The 26,013-nt window shown below is 37.1% G+C and overlaps 1 protein-coding gene and 1 pseudogene across 1 annotated transcript in view; one reads left to right on the top strand and one right to left on the bottom strand.

The window, feature by feature from the left end:
- Positions 1-26,013, top strand: part of LOC145268694 (uncharacterized) — a 68,438-nt gene that overhangs the window by 30,600 nt on the left and 11,825 nt on the right. The gene's annotated exons all lie outside the window — the stretch shown is intronic.
- On the bottom strand, positions 9,807-9,954 carry LOC145268947 (U2 spliceosomal RNA; annotated as a pseudogene).

Below are 26,013 nucleotides of genomic sequence, written 5' to 3'. Positions count from 1 at the left end.
ATTAGTATTTATTATTATTATTATAAGTATTTTATATTTATGGTTATTAATAATTATTATGGTTTTTAGTGATTATTAATATTATGGTTGTTAGTATTATTATGGTTGTTAGTATTATTATGATGGTTATTAGTAATTATTAATATCGTTTTTAGTGATTATTAATATTATGGTTATTAGTGATTATTATTATGGTTATTAGTAATTATTAATATTATGTTTGTTAGTATTTGTTATGGTTGTATTTCTTATGGTTGTTAGTATTTATTGTTATTAGTAATTATTATTTTGGTTATTAGTATTTATTATTATGGTAAGTAGTAATTATTAATATGGCTTAGTATTTATTATGGTTATTAGTTTTTAATATTATGGTTGTTAGTATTTATTATTGGTATGGTTATTAGTATTTATTATTATCGTTAAAACCATTATGGTTACAAGCATTTATTATGGTTATTAGTAATTATTATTATTATGGCTATTAGTATTATTGTTATTATGGTTATTAGTATTCATTATCATTATAGTTATTAATCTTATTATTATTATTATTGTTATTGGTAATTATTATGGTTATTAGTATTTATTATGGTTATTATAGTCTTTAGTATTATTGTTATTAGTAATTATTTTATGGTTATTAGTAATTATTATTAATATGGCTATTAGTAATTATTATTATATTTATTAGTATTATTATGGTCATTAGTAATTATTAATATTATGGTGATTAGTAATTATTTTTTTTATTATGTTTGTTAGTAATTATTATTATGGTTATTAGTAATTATTATTATTATTATTATTATTATGTTTATTAGTATTATTATGGTTATTATATGGGTATTATTATTATTAGTAGTAGTAGTAATTATTGTTATGGTTATTAGTAATTATAATTATTTATGGTTATTAGTATTTATTATTATTATGGTTATTAGTAGTTATTATTATTATGGTTATTAGTAATTATGGTTATTAGTTATGGTTATTAATTATTATTATGGTTATTAGTAATTTTTGTTAATATGGTTATTAGTAATTTTTATTATGGTTAGTAGTAATTTTTATTATTATGGTTAGTAGTATTTATTATTATGGTTAGTAGTATTATTATGGTTATAAGTAATAGAATTGTTTTAATTTTTCTGTTTCGGAATATCATTTACAGTTGATCTAATTTGAATTAAATGTTTTTGATACCCCGACTAAAAGGGTGGATCTGAAATTCACCCTTGTCCGTTCCTCCGTTCTTAATAACTATGCCATGGAATTTTTTGGAAATTTTGCACAAACTTTAAACATGATATAAGTAAAAAAAGTAACAGAATGGATTTTCTGAGAAAAATCCGGTTGGCATCCCCAAGGGTGCCATTTGGGTAAAAATGGCAAAAATTGACACTTTTGTGCTTATTAAAAAAAATTGATGCCTTGGAATTTTATAAAACTTTCTGAAAAAATTACTATATAATTTTGTTTGTCTATATTTTGCGATAACTCTTAGGTGTGGCCCAGGGGCTCTTTTAGGGTTAATAAAAGCACTCTATTTTTGGGACTATTTCACCATAATTTGTCCAAAATTTTCCGTGTATGTCTATTTAGCAATTTTGAATGATGCAGAACTCAAATTTAAATATGTTAAGGCTTAAAATTGCATCGTTTGTTTATTTTTGCAAGGATTTGACGTCCCTTGGGGATTTTGGGGGCTAAATGGTGGGGGAAGGGCAAATGCTGAACTTAATCATTTTCCTTTATGCCTCATTCACTGTGCACTCACGGGGCACCATGCATGCTTCAATGTTTTAATCATTATTATCCAACATCAGGTTCATTTTAAAACAGAAGTAATCCTTATTTATTTAAGCTAAGAGTTATTTCCATTTGATTTTCATAGACGAAGATGGATATGTTTTATGCTTGCATAAATCTAGCAGGTAGCCCACTTTGATGGAAAAACGTGACAGGATTAAGAGGATATTTTGCTAGGGTTTTTTCTCCCCTCGGCTCCCAAAATCAATAGATTAGACCATTCCTGTAATGATTCGTCTCCTGTTGGGTGCAGTGTCATGCTGGTTTTGTGCAGTTCTAGGTCTGACCTCCCAGGATTTGCCTTCTCTCTTTTAGAAGAGGTTAGTTTATGGTTAGTTGCCTGAGGCGCCTCTGCTGGTGAATGCTGACAGGGTTACACAGGCATGTTTTACAAGGTCAGACTGCTGCTCATCTGGGACACTGACTTTTCAATCCCACTTTTCAACCCTTGTGTCACATTACTTCGCAGTGAGAGAGAAATATCATATTTTAGCATCTTTTATGACCAGGCAATGCCAGGTGGCCTACTAGTTTACATGTCTTTTTTTTCTCTTGGCTTGACTGATGAGTCCCACACTTTCTTCAGCCTCTAGCCCCTGTCTCATCACTGCAATGTTGACTTCCTGTGCTTGTTTTTACAAGACCCTCCATGCAATGTACTCCAAACTTGCTGCACTGGTGCCCCTTCAGTGTAAATATCTCTGACCCAACATGCAACAAAATTCCACCCCTTCACTTTGGATGCTGATAGGTTTTCTACTGTAACAGTAGTTGAAAATTTTTAAAAATATGTATTATTTAGAAACTTCTCATCACATAATCAAACAATTGCAATGAGGTTGGACCATGTGCCGTTGAAGACTGAATCTTCAGGCTTTGATATCTCTGCTGTCAATTGCATCAATTTGATGAACTTTTCTGATCTTATCCTGATCTTGCAACATTATGATCATGTGGCAGTGTGGTGGCCATCTTTTTTGAAATTCAATAACAAACATTTGCAAATAGAATTCTCAGCCCATGTCTGTGTTTAATGTGTTTCCAATCTTCAGCTAGATGTGCTTTGTAATAATCTCAACATGATATGCAAGTAAAACCACTGTGTTTTGTTTTTCCATTGGTAAGCAAGATAAGATTTATTTGATCCAATCAGGATGTGGCTAGGGTTTTCCTAAACAGTGACACCAATTTTTTTGGTTTATTTTAATCAAATGTTTATTAGCCATTTGGAATATTCCACTTTCTTTCTAAGGGTGGTTAGGATGATAACGGTCGAAGTGAATTAGCGTATTAATATATAGAACACGTTAAAGATGCAAAAAGTATTTTATTAAAAGAAGGAAAAAAAACAGGATTTTATTTGCAATTAAAAAAAAAAAAAGCAACAATAGAACACTTTCACTCTTTGAAGATGGACCTGTTACAGTCCAAAATTAATAAGAAATAAGCAGAACCCATGGAAATTTCACGTTAGTTGAAAATGGAAAAAAAATCAGAAAGCAACATCTTATCAGTGTCAATGTGGTAGCCCTCTTTTTAAATTCAATAACAAAAATTTGCAAATAGAATTCTCAGTACATGTCTGTGTTTAATGTGTTTCAAAAGTTCAACTAGATGTGCATGATACGCACGTGATATTAAATCAGACTGATTTTATGGAAGTCCTGACACCCCAAGTTGTTTACTATTTAAGGACATCTTGGATTACATGTGTGTATAAGGAATAGGTCTGGTTTTCCATATTTACAGAAAACTTCTTTGTACTAACTGCTTTGTAATAATTTCAACATGATATGCAAGTAAAACCGCCGTGTTTTGTTTTAAGTTTCCATTGGTAAGCAAGGTTTATTTTATCCAATCAGGATCGAAACCAGAACGTTTAGTTCTCTAGCCCTCGTCATTATTTATCTCTCCAGCGTCTTTACCGTTTGAGCTACTGACAGATGGATTTGAAAGGTTAAAAATTAAACGAATTTTTAGCTATGAATGTTTGATTTTGCGTTTTTGTTTTTCAAAGAATATGCAAATTAGTTGAACATTATTTGGTTTCTTGCATATCAATGACCGAGTATATTAAAAAGTTCATTTTAATAATTTTTCAACAAAAAAGTAGGCTTTTAATATCAATGTCAGAGCGAGAAAAATAAACTCAACTTTAGAGGTGTATAGATTACTACATCATTGCATAAAACAATTATTTTCACGATCCAGTGATCCGCCATTATTATTTTGAAATCCCCTGACTTCATGCAGTTACCTCCCCTGCTATCATAAGAACCCTTTTGTTTATTCTTTTGGTAAAAGTTGAAATTTTTTTTTAAGCAATTTTTGTTAATTAATTTTCTATCTTATCATTTTTTTCGTGATTGTTGGATATGTTACTAATTTCGACAGTACAATTAAGTAAATAACATTGCCTTTAGCTGAAATTCAAAGTTTTAGAATTAGCCGGCTATGGAGTTTTATCTTCGGCGGGGGGGGGGGGCAAAATCAACAGAGATTAGACCATTCCTGTAGTGACCCGTTCCCCTGTTGATTGCGGTGTAACCCTGATTCTGTGCAGTTCTGTGAGGTCCACCCTCTGAGGCTTTGCCTTCTCTCTTTGAGAAGGGGTTAGTTTATTACTAATCGACTGAGGCGCCCTTAACGAGGAATATCGATGGAGCTGCCCAGGCATTTTTTGTAGGTCAAAGTGCCAATCCTTGGAATCGCTGACTCCTCAGTCCCACTTTCTGACCCTGGAGTCACAGTATTCGCAGTGGGAGAGAACTAAATACCCTTATCTCGAACAAGCACCTTAGGTTACAATACGCCATTTATAATTAGGCATGTGCTATAAACATTGACCACCTCTGAACTAATTATATCAAAGGCGTTTGTCTTTTCCTAACGTGTGTGGTGTTGGACTAAATCTAGGTCAACGTTTTTGACGGCAGCACTCGAATTTAACAGTATACTTCAAACCATGGTAACCGGGTTTGGGGAGGTTTCTCCTTTTTTTTTGTTTTTTATGCCAGGAAACTAATCTGCCACCATCTTAGCTTGACAAGTGAAAACAAAGATGGCGGAACTATTACGGGCGACAATTTGTAAGCGGCAGTTCAGGGTGAAGAAATAGAAAGAAAAGGAAACAGAAATGGGATTTTTTTTTTTTTTTTTTTTTTTTTTTTTTTAGAATATCAACCTTTTTTGATTGTCTATTTACAATGCGGGACAGAGTTAGACACCAGAGTCGTTTTTTTTTTTTTTTTTTTTAACGTGGAGAAAAGGAACAAAAATTAAAAATTGTGTCAGTCGAGAAGGATTTCTCCTCCACTGAGAACAAAAGAAATGAAGTGTAGCATCTGAAGAACAGATACTACACTTTCACCTTGCACCCCCCCTTTTTTTTAAGTTGTTTAATGCCGAATCTGGTCATTTTATTACGCCCGACAATTTGTAAATGGTAATAAATAGAAAAATTTTGATAGATTTTTAAAGTTTAAAAATTGAAAAATATTGAGTTCAGAAAATTCATTACTATTTAAAAAATATATATATATATATATTTCTATTACTTTTAAAACAACTTTAATAGTTTATTTTGGAAGTATAATCCGTAAAGAAAATAAACAACCCACTTTTAACAGAGAAATTACGAGATTTTTATATTTTATTCGCAGTTTCGTGTTAGGAGTGTCAAAAATTCCTACAAAAATTCTGATACACCTAGGTAAGCGGTAGGTACTGGCAAAATGAATGTCGACGCTCAAAATGTATAAACATTTTGACCCCTCCCCTTATTTAAAAATTCACCAAAAATCGGGAAATTAATCAATTTTAATGAAATTTTCAGTAGTTATCAAATAATGATCGCGGAATATAGTGAACTAATTATTTTTATTTAAATCTTAGTGGAAATGTATTATTTTGTTTAAACAAAAACTAAAGTTATGGTTTTCAGTAGTAAATAAACAAGGCCGATAGCCATTAGTCGCGTGCTCTCATGTAATGAATGAATGCGTGAATGTAGCATTGACATAAAATTCTTAAAGATAAACTAAAATGACCGAAAAATGAGCTGAAATGACTTAAATAAAAGGTAAATGACTTAGAATGACTTTAATGAACTTAGGGATGAATTGAATGACCTTAAGAATGACTTGAATGCTTAAAATATAACAGAAATCCTTCAAAAACAACTTGAATGATCTGGAGAATGACTTGAATGGCTTTGAGACTGACTGGTTGTAAAGTGGGTGATCATTTTACATTAAATTAATACAGAAAAGTTGATCCTCCCCCCCCCCACTTTATATCACAATAAGTACAGCATGTAGTAAGAACAGATAGTACACTTTGATCTTCATATTTAATTTATTCCGTTTAAAGAAAAAATTACAATTAAAAACTTCCAATATAAAATTAAAACATTTAAAAAAGTAAAATCTCCAAAAGACAAAACAAATTTAGGCACAAGGCCCTATAAGATCTGGGGAGGGGAGTGTTGCAGGGTCTTTGTAACTAAAGTAAAAAATTGGAGTCTTTGGCAACTTTACTCTTGACTGGCAACATTTACCACAATACCTCATTCACTCTGTGGAATCTAAAGCTAACTAATGAATTCCCAGCGTTTAAGCAAAAAGCATATATTTACAATTTGTGTGTGTGAGTGAGTGAGTGAGTGATCATCTCAACATCCGCTGGCAAGACAGAATTCCTGACACAGAAGTCTTAAAGTGCGCGGCGCTCCATACCATCACCATTATAATCCGCAAAACCCAGCTCCGGTGGGCAGGCCATGTCTCTATCGACCAAATCCCCAAACAACTCTTCTATGGGGAACTCAGCAAGGGAAAGCGGACTGCAGGAGGCCAAAAGAAACGATATAAAGACTGCCTGAGAACCTCCCTCAAAGACTTTGACATCAACCCCCAGTCTTGGGAGAGTCACGCTGCGGAACGTTCTGCCTGGCGCTGCGCCATCAGCCTAGGAGATGACAGGGCAGAGGATCAACGCATGACACACGATCAGCAAACGCACAAGAGGAGGAAGGAAAGGGCTGCCGGTTCACAGCCTGCCGATACCGCCTTCACGTGTCCAGAGTGTGGAAGAGTCTGCTGTGCACGGATTAGCCTCATCAGCCATCTCAGGACCCACCGACCCCCGACGCCGAACTGATTGATACCTTGGTCATCGTCGACTTCGACGGACGAGCAAGAGAGGGTGTGTGTGTGTGTGTGTGTGTGTGAAACAAGTTCAATTCATTGGAAAAATAAAAGTTTGTTAATTTGGTAACAAATACTTCGTGTTGGGGAAAACAACCTAGAAAAAATGATCAAATAAAAATGCCTAGTGCGTTGTTAGATTAGCTCAGGGAGGGACCTTACTAAGTAGTTAGATCGCCTACTGTTTTCGGTGCCCCGGAAAACAAGCGGGGAGATCCCTAGTGGGGATTGGGGTGGATTCTTATCGGGTATCGGGAGGGGAAAAATAAATAAAGCATCAAAAAACAGAAAAGGGATGGGGAAAAGGGGATTTCGGTAGAATGCGACCTCCGAGTAAGCGTTGACCAGGGGTGACAAAACAAAAGGGGGGGGGGTAATGGTAGGGTAACCTCAGAAGGTTCTCTAGTGCCAAAACAAACAATCAGGGGACCGGATCTCATTATACCACCAGTCAAGAATCTCTTTAATTTTCTATTGTTAACCTAGCGGGATGGGTTCCATAGGACCCAGTACCGCATGTCATGCCTATGGTGGTAACACAAATTCAAACTTGGCACCTCGTCAGATGCACAAGCTAGTGTCATGCACCCACCTCCTGTCAAAGACCAGTCGAGGCAACCTCCTCCAATCGCATCTGATCTTTACTTTCAGCAGATGTTTAAAGTAGACGATCAGATCCTGATCCGGAACAGATATCCCTTCGCGGACTCGGTTGAGGCGTGTGATCCATATGACCATTCTCGCCAGAAAACCCATTCTTTTCTCCCTAGGCAGTGGCAGATCGATGTTCTCCACAAAGTCTGACTTGTTGAGTTCAAGCAGGCGCGTGGCATCGATGCGAGCCATTACCTAGGAGGGTCTTAAGCCTGCTGCAGCGGAAAAAAGCATGAGCGACCATTTCCTTTATGCCTTCGTCGAAGCGCAAGCAATAGACCCGGGTCTTTTCTTTGTGCAAGTGGAGTTCGTCAAAGAGGGGCAGTGCATTCCAGATAAGTCACCATGTAAGGGAAAATTCCGAGTTTGTAAAAAAAGTCCCGTCCCGGCGCCCAACGCCACTGGGAGCAAACCTCTTCTAACGACATCCCCATCCGCTTAACTAGCAGTTCCGTTTTGCTATGCCCCACTAGCTCCCGATAAAGCCTGTTCCTAGACTGTTCGAGGACACTGGTCCCCAGCAACACTCTAAGTGTGGACTGGCATTCGGCATAGAATTTTTGTTCCCCCCTCGGTCGAAGCTCGGCGGAGACTGAGGGGTCAGATGAGAGATTGGAAAACGAGCTTCCAACCGCAGTGACTCATGGAATGTCTATGTACAGTGAACGGTTCAGGAAGGCCAACCTCTCTGCGTGCTTGTGACACAGGAGATCGGGCAGTCCCAAACCTCCCTCACTCGGATTTCAAACACAGACCTCTCTGCAAACATAATGCTTATCCTCGTTCCACAAGAGTGAGTCGAAGTGCTCCTGTAAGCTGATTCGTTTTTCTGCAGGGAGGGAAAGTACAGACAGACGGTAAAGGATGAGCAGAAAGACGTATGTAGCACACTCCTCCGCCCGACTCTTCAAGGACAATTTCCTTCAAATCTGTCTTGACAGAGGATTTGACCTTGATCTCCACTTCCGACCAGTTTTTCTCCAGCTGGAGACCCGGTCCAAACCACACACCAAGTATCCGGACCAGGCCGTCGGTCCAACTGAAGATGCCCGGAAGTGAATTTACTCCAATCCAGGCACCCAACTGCAGACCCACCGACTTAATGCGATTGAAGACGGCCCCCATAACTTCTTTGTATCGAGCGAGCGCCTCAGTGACCGCTTGAATGTCCGTAGGGCAAGACACGAACACGGTAACGTCATCAGCGAATGCAGAAACCCTGGCTCGTGTGCCTCCAGGGAGAGCTATCCCACATAGGACTGGTGTAGTTGCCTCGTCCCTTAACTTGCGAAGGAGTGGTTCCAACGCCAGGACGTACAAGAGAGGCGACAGCGGACAACCCTGTCGCACCGACCGAGAGATGGCGAATGACTCCGACAGCTTACCGTTGATCTGCACCACTACCGTCAGCCTGTCATACAGTACAAAGATCCACTTGCGGAAGTCCGGATTAAAACCGGCAGCTTCCAGCACAGATCCCAGACACCGATGGTCGACCCTATCAAAATCCTTGGACTGATCCAAACTGATAAGCGCGGCCTTGGCATCGTCTTCTGTCCCCTCTATGATCGTGCGTATCAGATGAAGATTGTCCTGAATCGATCTCCCCTTCACAGCATAGCTCTGGTCTAGTTCGATCAAAGAGCAGCGAAGGAAGACGCAGTGGGTGCTAGCTGGTCAGTGCCGCGTCACAATTAAGAGAGAGAGGGTATAGACATCTCTGCCCAGAAAGGGGAGCAGAAACGAAACACCCGCCCTACCCACGTCACCCTACCCACAAACAACCCCAAGGAAGCGAGAAAGAACCCAGTCTGCTCAATCCACTGGGAGATCAGTGAAGGAAGACAAAGTTTGGGCCTGGCAGGTCAGAGTGCTGCACAGGCAATTAAGAGGGGAGAAAGTAGACCATTTGAACCTCAGAGGGGAGGAGGAAACGAAGTACCCAAAAGAAAAAATGCTAAGCTAACCCGATCAGGTCGCGTCTACCAAAGAAAGTGTTGTCGGTTCTGAAAACAGCAAACTCCCAAAGAAGGGATCAGTTTTCGGGTCCAGACTACCATACAATGGCATCGGTCCTGGGGGAGCAAAAAGGGTCCAGACTTCCAAAAGAAGGGGTCGGTCCCACTAACAAAGGTTAGTAAAGTCACAAAAGTAACCAAAGTGAAAGCCTTAAACTTGACTAGTGGGTCAAGTGGCGGACCTCTTGAAAAAAATCAAAAATGAGGTAGCTAGGAAAACAGATACTACACTATGATCTTGGCCAAAAGGCCAAGAGAAAGGTATTTGTTTACTCCCCACCGAGCAAATTAGGCACAAGGCCAATTTTTAATGTGAGGAGTGAAGGGAAAATGGGGACCAACTCCCCGGGGAGTAGGGGAGCTGGATAGTGACAATTGGTATGAAGGGTTGCCCCTACATTGACCAAGGTCTTATATGTGGGGTTTCCCCCACATATGGTCTTTGCTTGCAGTACCTGCCGGAACAGATTGTATTTATTTGCTTCCCCACTGAGCAAATTAGGTACAAGGCCGTTTTTTAATGTGGAGAGAGAGGGAGGGGGGAGGGAAAAGGGAACCAGCTCCCGATAGGTTGGAAATGGGAGCTGGATAGTGACAATTGGTATGAAAGGTTGCCCCTACATTGACCAAGGTCTTATATGTGGGGTTTCCCCCACATATGGTCTTTGCTTGCAGTATCTGCCGGAACAGATACTACACTTTGAGATATTAAATCCTTTATTCATGTTAACAATACATTGAATATCAACAATGAACAAAAAACTTAGGCACATGGCCAACTCAAAAGGGGGGATTTTGGCGGTCGTTGGTCATCCTTGTCACTCCAGAACTAAACAAAATCAAAAGTTTCTCCCAGCTAGTATCTTCTTTCACCATAATACCGCATTTACCCTTTCATACTGGGGGACGTCCTACTTAACTCCCAATTTTTAAAACATTTTTTATTGACGTGTAAAAACAAAAAAAAGATAACAATAAAAATGGTACAATAATTCATTTGTGTCGAGGGCGGGGGGGGTGATTAGTAGGACACTCCCGACCCCGTCTAGTTGATAGACTGCCCGTTCCACTAGGTTTGTAAAAGGAACCTTGCTTCTGCAGGTCAATCTTTAAGTGGGGATGCCCTCTAGATGGGGGTGAATGGAGAAAAGAAAATTTTGTGGGTAAGGAATGGGGGTGAAATTTAGAGGAGGGGGTGAAAACAAAATTGCAAGAAGGAGGGGGTGGGGATCTTGGAGGCTTCCTAATCGGGGAGGGATGGAACACACACTCAGCTAGTTGAGAGGTTTCTTGTTTAATTTTACTTTATGGAACTGCGTGTTCCACACCTAGGCGGGAAACACGTATTCAAATTTGGCTCCTCTTTGTACACACAGACTTGCTACATGTATCCATCTTCTGTCAAATGCCGCGCGATGCAGCCTTCTTCTATCAAATCTGATCTTCACCTGTTTAAAGAAAGCGATCAGATCCTGATCAGAAAAAGACCCCCCCCCCCCGGCAACCTTGCAGGCCCGACGTCCAAATCACCATTCTCGCCATGGCCAGGATCGTAACGTAGACCATTTGTCTTTCCCGGTCCCACGGCGGCCTCACGTTGTCCACGACATTGGATATGGTAATTGGGTGAGGATGCTCAGGGTCGATGTGAGCCGTCACCTTGCTGACATATGACCAGTACCGACGAAGTTCGCGGCAATCGAAGGAAGCATGATCAGTCGTTTCTACAGCTGTTGTCCCACAACGAGGACAATCAGGCGACTCCAAAAATCCGGAACTGCTACACTTTAAGATATTAAATTTTTTATTCACAGGAAGAAAAATACAATTGGGAAAATAAACAAAAAACGTAGGCATAAGGCCAACTCAAAAAGAAGGGGGGGTGAGGTTGGTTGATCCATCTCGTCTCTGTTGTAAATTTTAAATGATTTTTCTCTCAGCCAGTATCTTTTATCATGGTTACCCCTTTAAATTTGTATTTATGTGTGTGTGGTGGGTGGGTGGGGGTTGTTCCTACTTAAACCAAATTTTTAAAACATTTTTTTATTTATATCAAAAAATACAAAAAAGATAACAATATTAATAAAATTTCATTTGTGTCGAGGGACTTGGGGAACAAAAAGAAAAAAAACAACCCGGTTAGTAAGGCCCTCCCAACCCTATCTGAAATGCTAGACCACCCGTTTCACTCTGGTTTGTAAAGGAACCAGGTTCTACACTTTGATCTTAAAAAGCTAAGAACAGCATCTATTAACAACAGACCTTTGATCTTAACCAAAAAGGCCAAGCACAAAAGATTTACGGAGTGACTTATAGAGTCACTTGCATGCGACTAAAAACGCAAGAATTTATTTTTGCTTTTTTGATATAAATAAAGCATTGTAAATTATAACAATAAAAATAAAATAAAATAATTTTTACAGGAACATTACGAAAAAAGCCCCTAATGTCTGTATTAATGAATTCGATATAACTCAAAGTAAAATGAATTTCTCGAACTACCGATACTACCATTGAATTAAGCATTGTTTATTTAATATTTTCACAACAAAAAAAAAAACAATTATAATAGCAAAAATATTTCTACTTTTCTTTTAAATTACAGATTTCGCATAATTTTTATAAGCAAAATTTTAATAATTTCCTTGCTCGCAAGAATATGAAACTTTCGGCGTAACATAATTAAATTAAAAAATGGTAAAATTTATACAAACATTTACGATAGAAATGTACGGATGCCCGTCTAGGTGCGGGGGGAGAAACTCAGCACCCCTCTTTCCTTTTAATTACATGACGTCATTCTAAGATAGCTTTTCGATTGTCCCTATTTACAATGCCTCCCCACGGGACAGAGTTAGACACCAGGGTCGTTTTTTAACGTGGAGAAAAAGAAACAAAAATAAAAGTTGTCTCAGTTGTGAAGGATTTCTCCTCCACTGACAGAGAACAAGAAATTGAAGTGCAGTATATGAAGAACAGATACTACACTTTGAGGTATTTATTTGCTCCCCCACTGAGCAAATTAGGCACAAGGCCAATTTTTAATGTGAGGAGTGAAGGGAAAATGGGGACCAACTTCCCTGGGAGTAGGGAGCTGGATAGTGACAATTGGTATGAAGGGTTGCCTCTACATTGACCAAGGTCTTATATGTGGGGTCGTCCCCACATATGGTCTTTGCTTGCAGTATCTGCCGGAACAGATACTACACTTTGATCTTGTCCCGAAGGCCAAGTACCTGGCGAAACTTCGATTGTCTCAGATTTTGGGCCTCCATATATTCCGTATTTTCAAAAGTATGGTTTGTTGTGGTTTTGTGAACGGCAAAAACACTCGGTTTTGGGTCTAATTCAGCTATTTTTTGTACAAAAGGGTTTTTTTTATTTTTTTTTTTATTTTTTTTATTTTGTATTTAATTCAATATCTGAGGATTTTACTTTACTGGTTATCTTTGAAATAGACCAAGAAAACTAATATTTATCGCTAAAAGGATATTTACAATGAATTTATTTAACTTCAAAATTTAGCTGAATTGGTTAGCTCGCCATGAAAATCTTTTTCATAACTCTTTTTTTTTTTTTTATGTGTACAAATAATTTTTTTCTTTGGGAAATTAAGTTTAGTCCTTAATCTTTCAAATACAATCAAAAAGTAGGCGAAAACCTACAAAAAAATTATGATAAATCGGTTTTCAAAAGTAGGTCCCCCTATCTTTATTCGTTTATTTTTGCCCGTACCTAGTAAGCGAGGGTTGAGGGAATAAAGAAGGTTAAAATAAAGAGAAATATAGTTTGTTGTGCGGTATATCAACCCTTCTCGCGTTATTTAATGCCAAATTCAGTCATTTTGATAAGTTTTATGCTTGAAGTGTAACATCATCATTACATGTCAACAGACATTTATTTACAGGTACTTTTTTACATAGGAGTCACAACTTATCAAGGCCCTGGGGCCACTCGAGGATAAGGGTTATTGAGGCAGTTCTAAGAAAGAAGCATCGTTTATGGAATTTGTTTTCATTTAGGCACAGTTAAAGAGTGGGGAAAATTATTGACAGTGGTTTCAGCTAGACGGGTGTATATCGTGAAAGATTGGCGAGAAGGGATCAGAGATTGTAGCTCAGACGAGCACTTGCCATGGAAATAACAATAAAACAAAGACAGGCTCGCAACGTCTCTTCTGTGGGAGAGAGGTTGCAGAGAAGAGAAAAGGGCATCCCCCACTAAGCCACAAAGTCTATTTTGAAGGATAGGCTGATTTTAGCAGCTCCTGCCCAGATATGGCAGCAGTACTCCATCCTTGAACGTACTTGGCTTTTATATAGATAAAGAATTGCATTAGTAGTGAGATATCCTCTGGAGTGGTAGAAGGATCCTACCATTTTTCCAGCGACCTTGGCAACAGGCTTGATGTACGTGTTTCATTTCAGGTTTGGAGTAAAGGTAAATCCCAGAAGCTTATCAAAACATGGAGCCTCCCCAAGACGAGAGCCATCCATTTCGATTGATGCCAGATGGGGATCAGAGCGTTGACGATGTAAAGATAGGAGCTTCGTTTTAGATGCATTAAAAGTAACCAGCCACCTCTTACCCCACTGTACCACACGATCAAGATTAGAGGAGAGAGAATCAGAGAAAACTTTGTCAATTACAGCCTTTGATGTGTTGCCATAGATGGTTGTGTCATCAGCATAGATGTCAACGAATGATTTAAGTATGTGTTTTGGGAGATCATTGATGTAGATCAAGAAGAGAGTTGGGCTCAGGATGAACCCCTGAGGGACTCTAGCATTAATACTGTGGGCTTCTGATTTCTGCCCATCAACCACTACTCTTATGAGAGAAATGATTTAATGATTGAGAAAACATTTCCAGTTATACCGTAGCTGGAAATCTTGTGAAGTAGGCCTTTATGCCATACGTTATCGAAGGCCTTTGATATGTCAAGAGCAATTGCCCTAGAAAGGAAGTCTTTGTCGAGATATTCACTAATCTTATGAGATATAACCGTTAGCACATCTGCTGTAGATCTGGCAGAATGGAAACCATATTGCATGTCACTAAGAAGGTTGTTTCTGTTGAGGTGGTTGACTACTTTATTTAATATGGATTCCAGCAACTTACACATGACACACAGGAGACTTTTTGGTCTGTACTGAGAGGCAGATGACTTATCATCTGAATTCTTTAATACAGAGCATACTGATGAGGTTTTTCAGGGTGTTGGGAAGCACTTCTCCTTAAGGCAACGCTTAAACAGTTTTGTAAGTATGCGGGCAAGTTCTGGTTGAAGCTTTTTCAACACTATAATTGGAATGCTGTCAGGGCCAGTTGCTTTACTGGAATCAAGGTTCTTGATTAGCTTAGCGACCTCATGCACAGATATTTGTATGTTGCATAGCGTGTTGTCTGTTATCGAAGGAAATACGGGGAGTTGATGGCCTTCGTCGCATAAGGAAGAATTAGCTGCAAAGTTTTTGGCAAATAGTTTGGCCTTCTTTGATGCTGACGAGATGACCTCAGGTCCATTGATGCTGGTTGGGATAGATCACACGCTTCTATTCAGGATCCTGTTTGCTATTTGCCAAAACTGGTGGGAACCAGGCCACTGCTCAGCTACTTTGGATTTAACGGACTGAGCATATAGCTCTTTTGCAGTTTTTTATTACTCTTTTACAGTGATTGCTGGCAGTCCTGTCTCAGTATGTCTATTAAATTAGTAGCTATGGAAAAAGTGATTTCTGCGCGTGATGGCAGCAGCACATTCTGGGGAGAACCATGGCTGGCTGTTAGGTTTCTGTTGGAATTTTTTGGATGGTATGAATCAGTCTATGCCTATAATTAACCATTCGGTCTGATACTATAGAGGATGCATCATTTTTAAACATGGAATGCAGAGGTAGATCAGGTAAACATGGAATGCAGATGTAGTTATCTGGTTCTTGGTTGATTAACTGTGTCGGATATATACTTGAGAGTCAAAACAACGAAAAGAATATGCTGTTGTCATAGCCCTAGTAATTAGTTTTGGTCAATTTTTACAACGTGCCCCAGCATATTATAAACACTCCCCCAACCTCCCTATGTTAAGGACGGCTTTCAGAATAAAATAAATACCCGCCCAACCTCAAAAGCCGTTCTTAATATGAGGAGGTTGAGGTGTTTATAATACACTGGGATACGTCGTAAAAGTTAACCTTCGTTTTTAATTCATAAAACACATTTTAAATTGCTTTCAAAGAGTTATTTATAAAATACGGACTTTTTTTTGGCAGTCAAAAATTCAGTCTTCTCGTAGTCTGTGTATCTATGTCTTGTCAGTAGAAAGAACACGGACTTCACTGCCAAAACGGTTTTAATAATACTAAGAATCAAGAATCATTATATATATCTTATATGATCTTGTATCAACCCGCTATGTCTGGCTGGAATAAACGACCGGCAGGAATGTTTCACAGCAGTAATCACTTTTGAAACACTTACACATATGAAAAACGCGTAGAAACATGACATTGTAATGCGACCAACGCACACCTAAAAGAAAGGAACTATGTTACGTTCCCTCGCGTAGAAACACAGTAAAAAGGTTGGAACGTTCGAGAAAGCCTGCATATAAAGATAAACCCACCAAAATTTAAACAGTCCAGGTATCAGTTCCACAAGTTATTAGGTTGGTGCAAAAATAATATTGTTTTTGATGTTCAACTATATATATATATATATATATATATATATATACACGACATTATTTTTGCATCAACTTAATACCATCAGCATATATACGGAGTCCGACGTATGTGATAACTACAGGCAGTGGTGATGGTAACTTGTGGAACTGATTCCTGGATCATCAGATCACCAAAGTTAAGCAACGATGAGTCTGGCCAGTACCATATGGGTGACCATTTGAGGCTTACAGGTGCTGTATGTGTTCTCTGCTTATCTTGACATTGTTTCAAGTAGCCCTGGACTTCTCCTTTGCACCGGACTAAAGCAGTGCCGATTCAGGAGAGGTGCGGTTGGAGATTGCACTACCCTAGCCTCACAATTACATTCGCAACTTCCACTTACAGGAATATCCTTTTTCTTTCGAGGCTGAATGGAGGCATCGATATATATATATATATATATATATATATATATATATATATATACTAGCATCGAGATATATATATTATATATATATATAAAAAAAAAAATTAACTCATTTTCCCTTATGATTTTGACCTTAATAGGATTAAAAATCAAGATATTTCATGCAAATGTAATATGCACAAACAGCAGCAGAATATCTGAGGTGTGTCATAGGTATATTACCTCTCCACTTCCTCGATAATCGTAGATTCCTATTTTTTTTCTGCTGAGAGTTCCCTGCCAAAATCGGTTAAAATCACTAGAGCCAGCCATTTACACCATTGCGTGATCGTTCACAAGGGACAGTTACGAACGCCGGTTTTGGTTTTCTGTACTTCGTAGTTGATTAAAAAACTGGAATGGAATTTAACCGTGTCTTTCCGTTCTATGCTCCCTATTGGGTAAAACGCACCATGGAATTAACCGATAGCGACATTCCCACAAACATTAATTCTTATCCCACGCTTACTTTTACGTTGTTTAATTACTATTTCCCCCCCCCCACACACACACACACTTTTATACTCTAAAAAAAAGTGTTCTTTCCATTTTTTTAAATTTTTTTTAATATAAAATAAACATACAATACATCATTTCCATTTTATTTCGTTTTGTACTTGCTTAAAACTGGAATGGAATTTTAACGTTCCTTTTCATTCTATGCTTTCTACTGGGTGAAATGCACCATGGACTTAACTGAAACGAAGGGTTATTTATGCCATTTTTCTTTTCTTTTTTTTTCGATTTCCGCTGTGTTTCTTTGTTTTTATTTTTTCCCCCTTATGTTTGCTTTTTGTTTTTTCCGATTTCTTTTTTAAAGAAGTTTTACTTTATTTGATTTGTTTTTGTTTTTCCGATTTCTTTAGGAAGTTTAACATCGTTTTTTTTTTAATATTGAAACACGATTATTACTTCACTTATTCTTTATTTTACCCCCCCCCTTTACACATACACGCCTACAAACACGCGGCAAACGCTGAGTACCCCCGCTAGTATATATATGCACACATATGGATGGATATATATATATATATATATATATGTTATATTATATATATAATCGCTTTATTGCAGATTAGCAAAATATCAATATTTCACGAAATATATGTCACAAAAAATAATTGTATCATCAAAGGACTGCTTTAAGGTTAGTTATTTCCAAAAATTTTATTCAAATTCATGCGATATTCACAAAGTTATGACATTTTATTCTCTATCAACGAATTTCCACTGTTTATCGCTTTATTGCAGGTCTCTTAAAATGTTGTATTAGGGCAAAAATACAATGTCTGACCAAGAAAATTTTACTTTCTATTATATTTTTCTGTTAAAGAATAATAAACAAAAGCACATCCTATGTTCTAAGCCTCAAATAAATGAATTATTTATCACCATATCCACCATTTTTTTTTTTTTGAATAAATTTAAACAACCTTTTGTCCATCGAAGAAGTCAATTGTTTGATCTGAAAAAGAGTTATGTTTCTGGCGACATCAACTACTTTTCTCCACATGGCATCCTTTGAAGTAAATTGCTCTCCTCCTTCATAGACACCTCTTTTCAATATTGACCAGAGATGTTCAATGGGGTTAAGATCAGGAGAACACGGTGGCCATCTCATAAGGGTTTCTCCAAAGAAGCCCATGGAATTCAAGGAAGGCTGCAGTCGCCCTAGCAGAATGGGATGGTGCATTGTAATGCATAAAAATCATTTTAAAGCGACGGGACAATAGTAGGTCATCTAGCCATGGTGACAGATGTTTATCCAAAAAGACCGTGTATGAATTGCTGGAAAGTCTTACCCCCTCTGGAACTCAGAACGATCCAACCAACTTATCCCCAAATATTCCCGCCCAAAACATGATGCCTCCACCTGCTTGTTGGCAATGAACTCTGTAAGGGATTGGAGTTCCGTTCGAGTTCCAAACTTTGGCCCATTCATCTGGACCGTCAAGAGTAGCATAGGCCTAATCCCTAAATAGGACACGTTGGAAATCCATTTTCATGTAATTCTGTGCCCAAGCCATTCGTTTTTCCCTATGTTGTTTGCTCAATGGAGGCCTTGGAATAGTTTTGATGTTCCTTGCCATCTCGTTCAAAACATTACATCGGGTCTGCCTGGATCTTGGAGCGATTCCAGCTGTTGCAAAAATGGAAGCACTGGTCCTGTTTGGGTTTCGGTTGACTTCCCTACGAATTTTCCGAATATCTAGATGTGAAAGGTTCCTCCGGGTGTCTTTATCCTTTCTGGATTTAGTGTTGGGATATTTCACGAATGAAGCCAAAGTTCTTGGATCACTTGCCAGCTCCATTAATTAACCGTTAATCGCCCATTTTTTTTTGGGGGGGGGGGCATTTTAAAAGACCTGCAGTTAAGTGATGGACAGTATAAATTACTTGATAATAAATAAAATGTGATAACTTCGTGAATATTGCATAGATTTGAATAAAATTCGGAGAAATAACCTTGAAGCAGACATTTGAATTATACAATTTTCATATTTTTGTGACGTATATTTAGTGAAATATCGATATTTTCCTAATCTGCAATAAAGCGATGGCGCAGTTTATATATATACACACACTCACATACATATATATATTTTACATAAGAATCACCACTTATCAAGGCCCGAAGGCCACTAGAGGATAAGGGTTAATGGGTAAACATTGGTCAATGTGATTATAGCGTAGTAAACATAAGTAGTGGGAATTTTGTAAATGGGATTACTTAGGGGGAAGGGTCATCAAGAACTTGTTTACGTTGGACTTGAAAACGGTCAGATCACAGTCAGCTGGAAAGCAGGCGATCGGAAGAGAGTTCCACAGGCGTGCATTTTATGGAATCTGCGTTTAAGTTTAGGCACAGATAAAGAGTGTGGTAATTCACATACACATATATGCACATATAATATATACACACACACACATATATATATATATATGTATGTATGTAGTCATCGACGTACAGTCCTGTTTCGTTGTATCACAACTCATCAGTGCCGCTAGACTAGCATCTCTCCCAAGCCAAGGATTGAGCCTAGAACCGTCGTGTTGACAGTCGGCAGTTCTCCCATTCGACCATGGAATGATATATATATATATATATATATATATATATATATATATATATATATATATATATATACACACACACACACACACACGTACGTGTGTGATCTGTTTATATGATCTAGTTCTGGTTAAATTGCTCTTAAATTAATCCTCTATAATTTTTCCTGACACTTTAACTAAATAAAATCTCAGCGCATCTCGCCTTCTTATGAAACCATTCCTTCCTTGCAACTCTGTTTGCATTCACTGTTTTCATTCATGAGGTGTGTCTTAAGGTTTGGCGAAAGATGCCAGGCGTGAATAAATCGTATTTTATCAAAGAAAGATATATTGTAATAAGCACCATTAAAAAAAAAAAAAGCGGTCAGTTACCAGTCGGGTTAAATCTTTGATGAAAAGCAATGCCCCCACCCCCACCCACCACTGTCATCTGTTTATCTGTCTTTGTCTGTTCTTTTTATTTGTTTATTTTATTTATTCATTTTTATTTATTTATTTTTTTTTTTTTTTTTTGCTTACAAATTTATATAAAGAGATTCTGGTCACGATTCGCATAAAATAGATAAAATGATTTTTTAAAATATTCTGATATCAGATTAATTTTAAAATTAATTTTTTCTGTCTGTGCTCTGTCTGTCTGTGTGTTTGTCGGTGTCTCTGTGTGTTTGTTTGTGTCTCTTTGTGTCTTTCTGTGTCTACCTGTCTCTGTCTCCCTGCGTCTGTCTCTCCGTGTCTGTCTCTCCGTGTCTGTCTCTGTGTGTCTGTCTCTTTGTGTCTCTCTGTCTGTTTCTCTCTCTCTCTCTCTCTCTCTGTCTCTCTCTCTCTCTCTCTCTCTCTCTCTCTCTGACACACGTTTTCACGGATTTATCATTCATCTTTGACAAGTGTCATTTTACGATTTTTGTTTTGTTTAAAATCTAAAAATGTCTTGTCTTTTACTCAATTTATTATAAAGAATGGAATTGTCCATCACATAACAAAAGGGAATATCATCGCAAGTAGTAATATAATCTAAACCGTAGCTAATGAGAGAAACTAGACTAATTTTATCTTTTTTTTTTTTTTGACAGAACCCGAGCTGAATGGGTGAACCAACAGGTCACGTTGTATCCGATTGTTGGTGTTTTTGTTTTGCTTGTGTTGTTGTTGTTGTTGTTGTTGTTGTTGTTGTTGTTTTTCGTGTGTGTGTGTGTGTGTGTGTGTGTGTGTGTGTGTGTGTGTGTGTGTGTGTGTGTGTGTGTGTGTCTTTGGTATTCTTTTTCGTTTCTTGTTTTCTATTTGTATGTGTGTGTTTTTTTGTGTTTTTTGATTTTCATTTTTTTCTTAGTTTTTTATTGTTTATTTTTGTGTTTTTTTCTTTTTTGTTTGTTTCCTTTCTTTATTGTTTTTTGTTTTTTCATTTTTATTATTTGTCCTTGTTTGTTTTTTCTTTTTGATGTTTTGTTTCTTATCCCCCCCCCCCCCAGTAACGCATAAAAACAGAAGACAAAAAAGACAATTGTTAATTTTTGTTATTTTTATGTTTTTAATTCGCTTTGAAGGCAAGGAGGAGCGGTTAGACATTAAAAAAAAAAAAAAATGACGTAAGAATTTTTAGCATCAAAGGAGTTAATAAATTCGAAAAAAAAACGGCCATTGCCCGCGTAGACATTATTTCTAACCTCTGCAGGAAGTTAGTCAAGTCCAGGTCGGGTTTGGAAAATCCAGTGCATTAAATAAAGCACACTATAATCTACAACAAAAAATATTTGAGCAACTCTTCCGGCATACCTCGGGCGATTAATAACTAATTAGGTACGGGCAAAAATGGGTGGGCAACGATAGGGAGACCTAGTTTTGAAAATCGATTTATCATAATTTTTCTGTAGGTTTCCGAATACTTTTTGATTGTATTTGAAAGATTAAGGACTAAACTTAATTTCCCAAAGAAAAAAAAATATTTGTACACGTGAAAAAAAAAAAAAAATTATGAAAAATGTTTTCACGGCGAGCTACTCAATTCAGCTAAATTTTGAAGTTAAATAAATTCATTGTAAAAATCATTTAAAAGAGAAATATTAGTTTTCTGGATCTATTTCAAAGATAATTAGTAAAGTCCTAAGATATTGAATTTAATAATAATAATAATAATAATTATAATAATAATAATAAAAACACCTTGTTTGTATAAAACATAAATTAATTCTCCCAAAACCGAGTGATTTTGCCGTTCACAAAGCGCAACAAACTAAAGTTTTTCTGAACACGGAATATACGGAGGCCCAAAATTTCAGGCAGTCGAAAAACTGTGAAAATGACGGGAGGGAGGAGTGTGATAATTTTTTCCCCAGGCGTGCAACCATACATTCCTAGTCTGAACGTTTGTATAAAATTTTCCATTTTTTAATGTATTTTTCTATGTTCCTGTTTTTAAATTAATTTTTTTTTAATTATTGTTCAATGTTATATATCAAATATGCTACGCCGAAAGTTTCACATTCTTGCGAGCGAGGAAATTATTAAAATCTTGCTTATAAAAATTATGCGAAACCTGTAATTTAAAAAAAAAAGTAGAAATATTTTTTGAAATTATAATTTTTTTGTGAAAATATTAAATAAACAATGCTTAATTGAATGGTAATATCGGTAGTTCGAGAAATTCATTTTTCTTCGAGTTATATCGAATTCATTAATACGGACTTTAGAGGCTTTTTTCGTAATGTTCCTGTAAAAATTATTTTATTTTTATTGTTACAAATTACGATGCTTTATATATATAAAAAAAAAAAGCAAAAATAAATTCTTGCATATTTTATTTACTACTGAAAACCATAACTTTAGTAAAGGTATTATTTTGTTTAAAAAAAATAATACATTTCCCCTAAGATTTAAATAAAGATGATTAGTTCATTATATTCCGCGATCATTATTTGATAAATACTGAAAATTTCATTAAAATTGGTTAATTTCCTGATTTTTGGTGTTTTTTTTTGTTGTTTTTTTTAAGTAAAGGGAGGGGTCAAAATGTTTATACATTTTGAGCATCGGCATTCATTTTTCCCGTGCCTATAACTAACCTTTTATCACAAGTTTAGGACTGCACAGAAATCCTTCACGACTGAGACAATTTTAATTTTTGTTCCTTTTCTCCACATTAAAAAACGACCCTGGTGTCTAACTCTGTCCCGTGGGGAGGCATTGTAATTAGGAACAAATGAAGCTTAGGCGTTTGGACGCTTGAACATTGTTAATTCGCATGCCCATGCTAGCAGCAGTCAAATAGCATAACTGTTAGAAGCGCCGAATGTCGTCTAGGCAGTCGAGTTTTAAACTTGGCCTGAGGTAGTTGCTTGTCTAGCCACACTAATGAGCTATGATACAGCGAAACAATAGTGTATGTGTATGACTATAAATGCTCCTTATCTTGCGTTGAGCATATTAGCAAGTGATAAACAAAATGCCATTAGCGTATTAAGCGATGTTTTTGTGCAAAACAAATGGAGCTTAGTTGAATGAAGAGTCCATGTGAGGTTAACTGCGGTGTTGTTTTTGAATACACACACCTACTAGCAGAGTGACCCGACGTTGCCCGGGATTGAATGATGATCAACGAATGTTTCAAACTACCATATTTTTATTGTCATCGAAATCGGTGAAATCGCCCATTTTTTTTTCAATCCCCTGTCTCATCGACGAAATTGTGCATCCCTCTGCCTGTTCTACAAGTACTTAAGTACTTTAATGGTGAATGCTTTGACGAATTATAAGCACTTGTACCTCTTCGGCGTAAATACCCCCGACAAGCAGCTAAATCCCACCCCTTCACAGTAGAGATCCCTAGTTGTAAGAAAGCCTTCTACTCCAATAGTTTCTTCCCCAGAACTGCCAGACTTTGGAACTCCTTTCCGGGATTCTCTTTTCCCATATGTACTGACATGCAGAAGTTCAAGTGTAATCTTGCTGCTCAACTCCCTTCATAATACCCCTGCAACTTATGTCCCTGATAGTAGCCCCCTGCTTCAAAGTGGCGCTGTGCCTTGTTTGGGGTGAAAATTTATTAAAAAGAAATAAAATTGATTAATTGCCTGCTCTAGTTGGGGACCCATAATAGGGCACCGGGAGGAAGCTTCACATACCTCCCCGCAGTGACTTAGTCCACAATACATTGTAGTCTACATTGCACTGTAGAGAACTTACTGTTGATTTTATAACATTATTTTTATATATATAATGACTTGAATTAAAGTTTAAAATGCAAAAGTCATGTATCATGGTGCAATTGTGCTTTAAACAGAAACATTTATTTTGAACGCGCCCCTGTCATATCAAAGAACCTATTGTTGATTTTATATGGTAGGCTTTTCGGCTTGTGTGGTAATAAAACTTCTCAAATGCACTTGTGATGTTAGGCTGTGTAAGGTGTTAACTTTGGTCAAAATAGCCTGTTCCTTCTTTCATCGGATTATTTCGATCATTGATACTTATCAAAGACATTCCGATATAAAACCTATCTGAGAACACTGCTAGGCACATAAAGTACTGAAATTTTATAAAAATCGGTCCAGCCGTTTTCGAGTACATAGGAAATCAACTTGCACATAAACTTCCTTTTTTATATATGATAGCAGAAATAGAGATGCAGAGCTGTAAATGAGTTCACCTTGAAAATTTACTTCCAATTTATTTTACTCAAAAAGAAATGTAAAAAGTAAATAAAAACAAATCACTTCAATAATCACGTCTGCAAATTTAATCACTTCAATAATCACGTCTGCAAATTTAATCATTTCAATAATCACGTTTGAAAATTTAATCACTTCAATAATCACGTCTGCAGATTTAATCCCTTCAATGATCACGTCTGCAAATTTAAACATATATACAACGATAAAGCTGTCGCCATAAAGAAAACAACACTACTGCTTTATTTTAAAACTTTTATTGAAAAAAAATCAATTCAGGTAACTGGATTATGTAGTAGAGCTGACATCTATTCAATGTAGCCGCCTTCAGCCTCAGTCACCGCCTCGATACACGTTCAGAAATGGGAGCATGCCTTTTGCTCAAGCGTCGACGGAAGCTCAGTGAATACTTGGCGGATGGCAGCAATAAGGCTGGCTTTGGTGTTGTGGGAGGTCATGTTGGTGATGTTCTCAATGTGTGACAAAACGAAGTAGTTCAGTGGGTTCAAGTCGGGGGAGGAGAGAGGCCACTAAGAGAAGGGTACAAAGTCGTAGTACTCCTTCAGAAGCCAAGCCTGAATCTCTTTATACTTGTGGCACGGCACAAAGTTCTGCTGCCACATCCAGGGTGTGTCAGCGGCCACCTGATTGTATCAGGGATCATCACACTCAACACACCCAGGTACACTTTAGTGTTGACTTTCAAGCCATTTCAAAGATGTGAGGTGTCATGATGTGGCGCTCACTTGAAACCACACCAAAGGCCATAACTATGGCCAAAAACTTTGTTTTCATCAACCTGGGCACGTCTGTTATACAGTGATGCATTTTGAGGGTGCTGGCAATGGTCCTGTTGTTTTTACTTGGATTGGTAGACAGCATGAGTTGTACTAGAGTGGTGCATCTCCGATCTCACTCGTTGAATATTGTGTCACTTGCAGACATGATAGAAGGCTTCTATCGCTCTTGGGATTTGTACACAACTAGCCAACTAATAGATAGTCTGCCACTAAAAAAGAAACCAGTTTTCATCAAACGGAAATGGAATCATGTCGTCTTTTCTAGGGTGACAATTGTATAGTTCCACCCTGTATAATATATATATATATATATATATATATATATATATATATACGTGTCAGTGGATATATTACATTTTAAAAATAATATATACCGCTCCCCATGTGGGGGTACCAAATTGGTTAAAAGGAAAAATTATTCCTAACTCGCATTTAGGTAAAAATGCATTTTCGTAAATAATTGAATTCATTCAAAACATATCGCTAAAACCAAAACAAAACAACATCTATATATAATATATATATATATATATATATATATATATATATATATATGTTTTTATTTGTTTTTGTTAGCGATACTTTTTGGAATGAATTCAATTATTTATACGAAAGTGCATTTTTACCTAAATGCGAGTAGGGAATAATTTTCCTT

This window comes from Euprymna scolopes, chromosome 44, assembly GCF_053919585.1.
Source record: "Euprymna scolopes isolate OS-2025 chromosome 44, ASM5391958v1, whole genome shotgun sequence".
Taxonomy (NCBI): domain Eukaryota; kingdom Metazoa; phylum Mollusca; class Cephalopoda; order Sepiida; family Sepiolidae; genus Euprymna; species Euprymna scolopes.
This window is presented reverse-complemented; position numbering and strand designations above follow the sequence as displayed.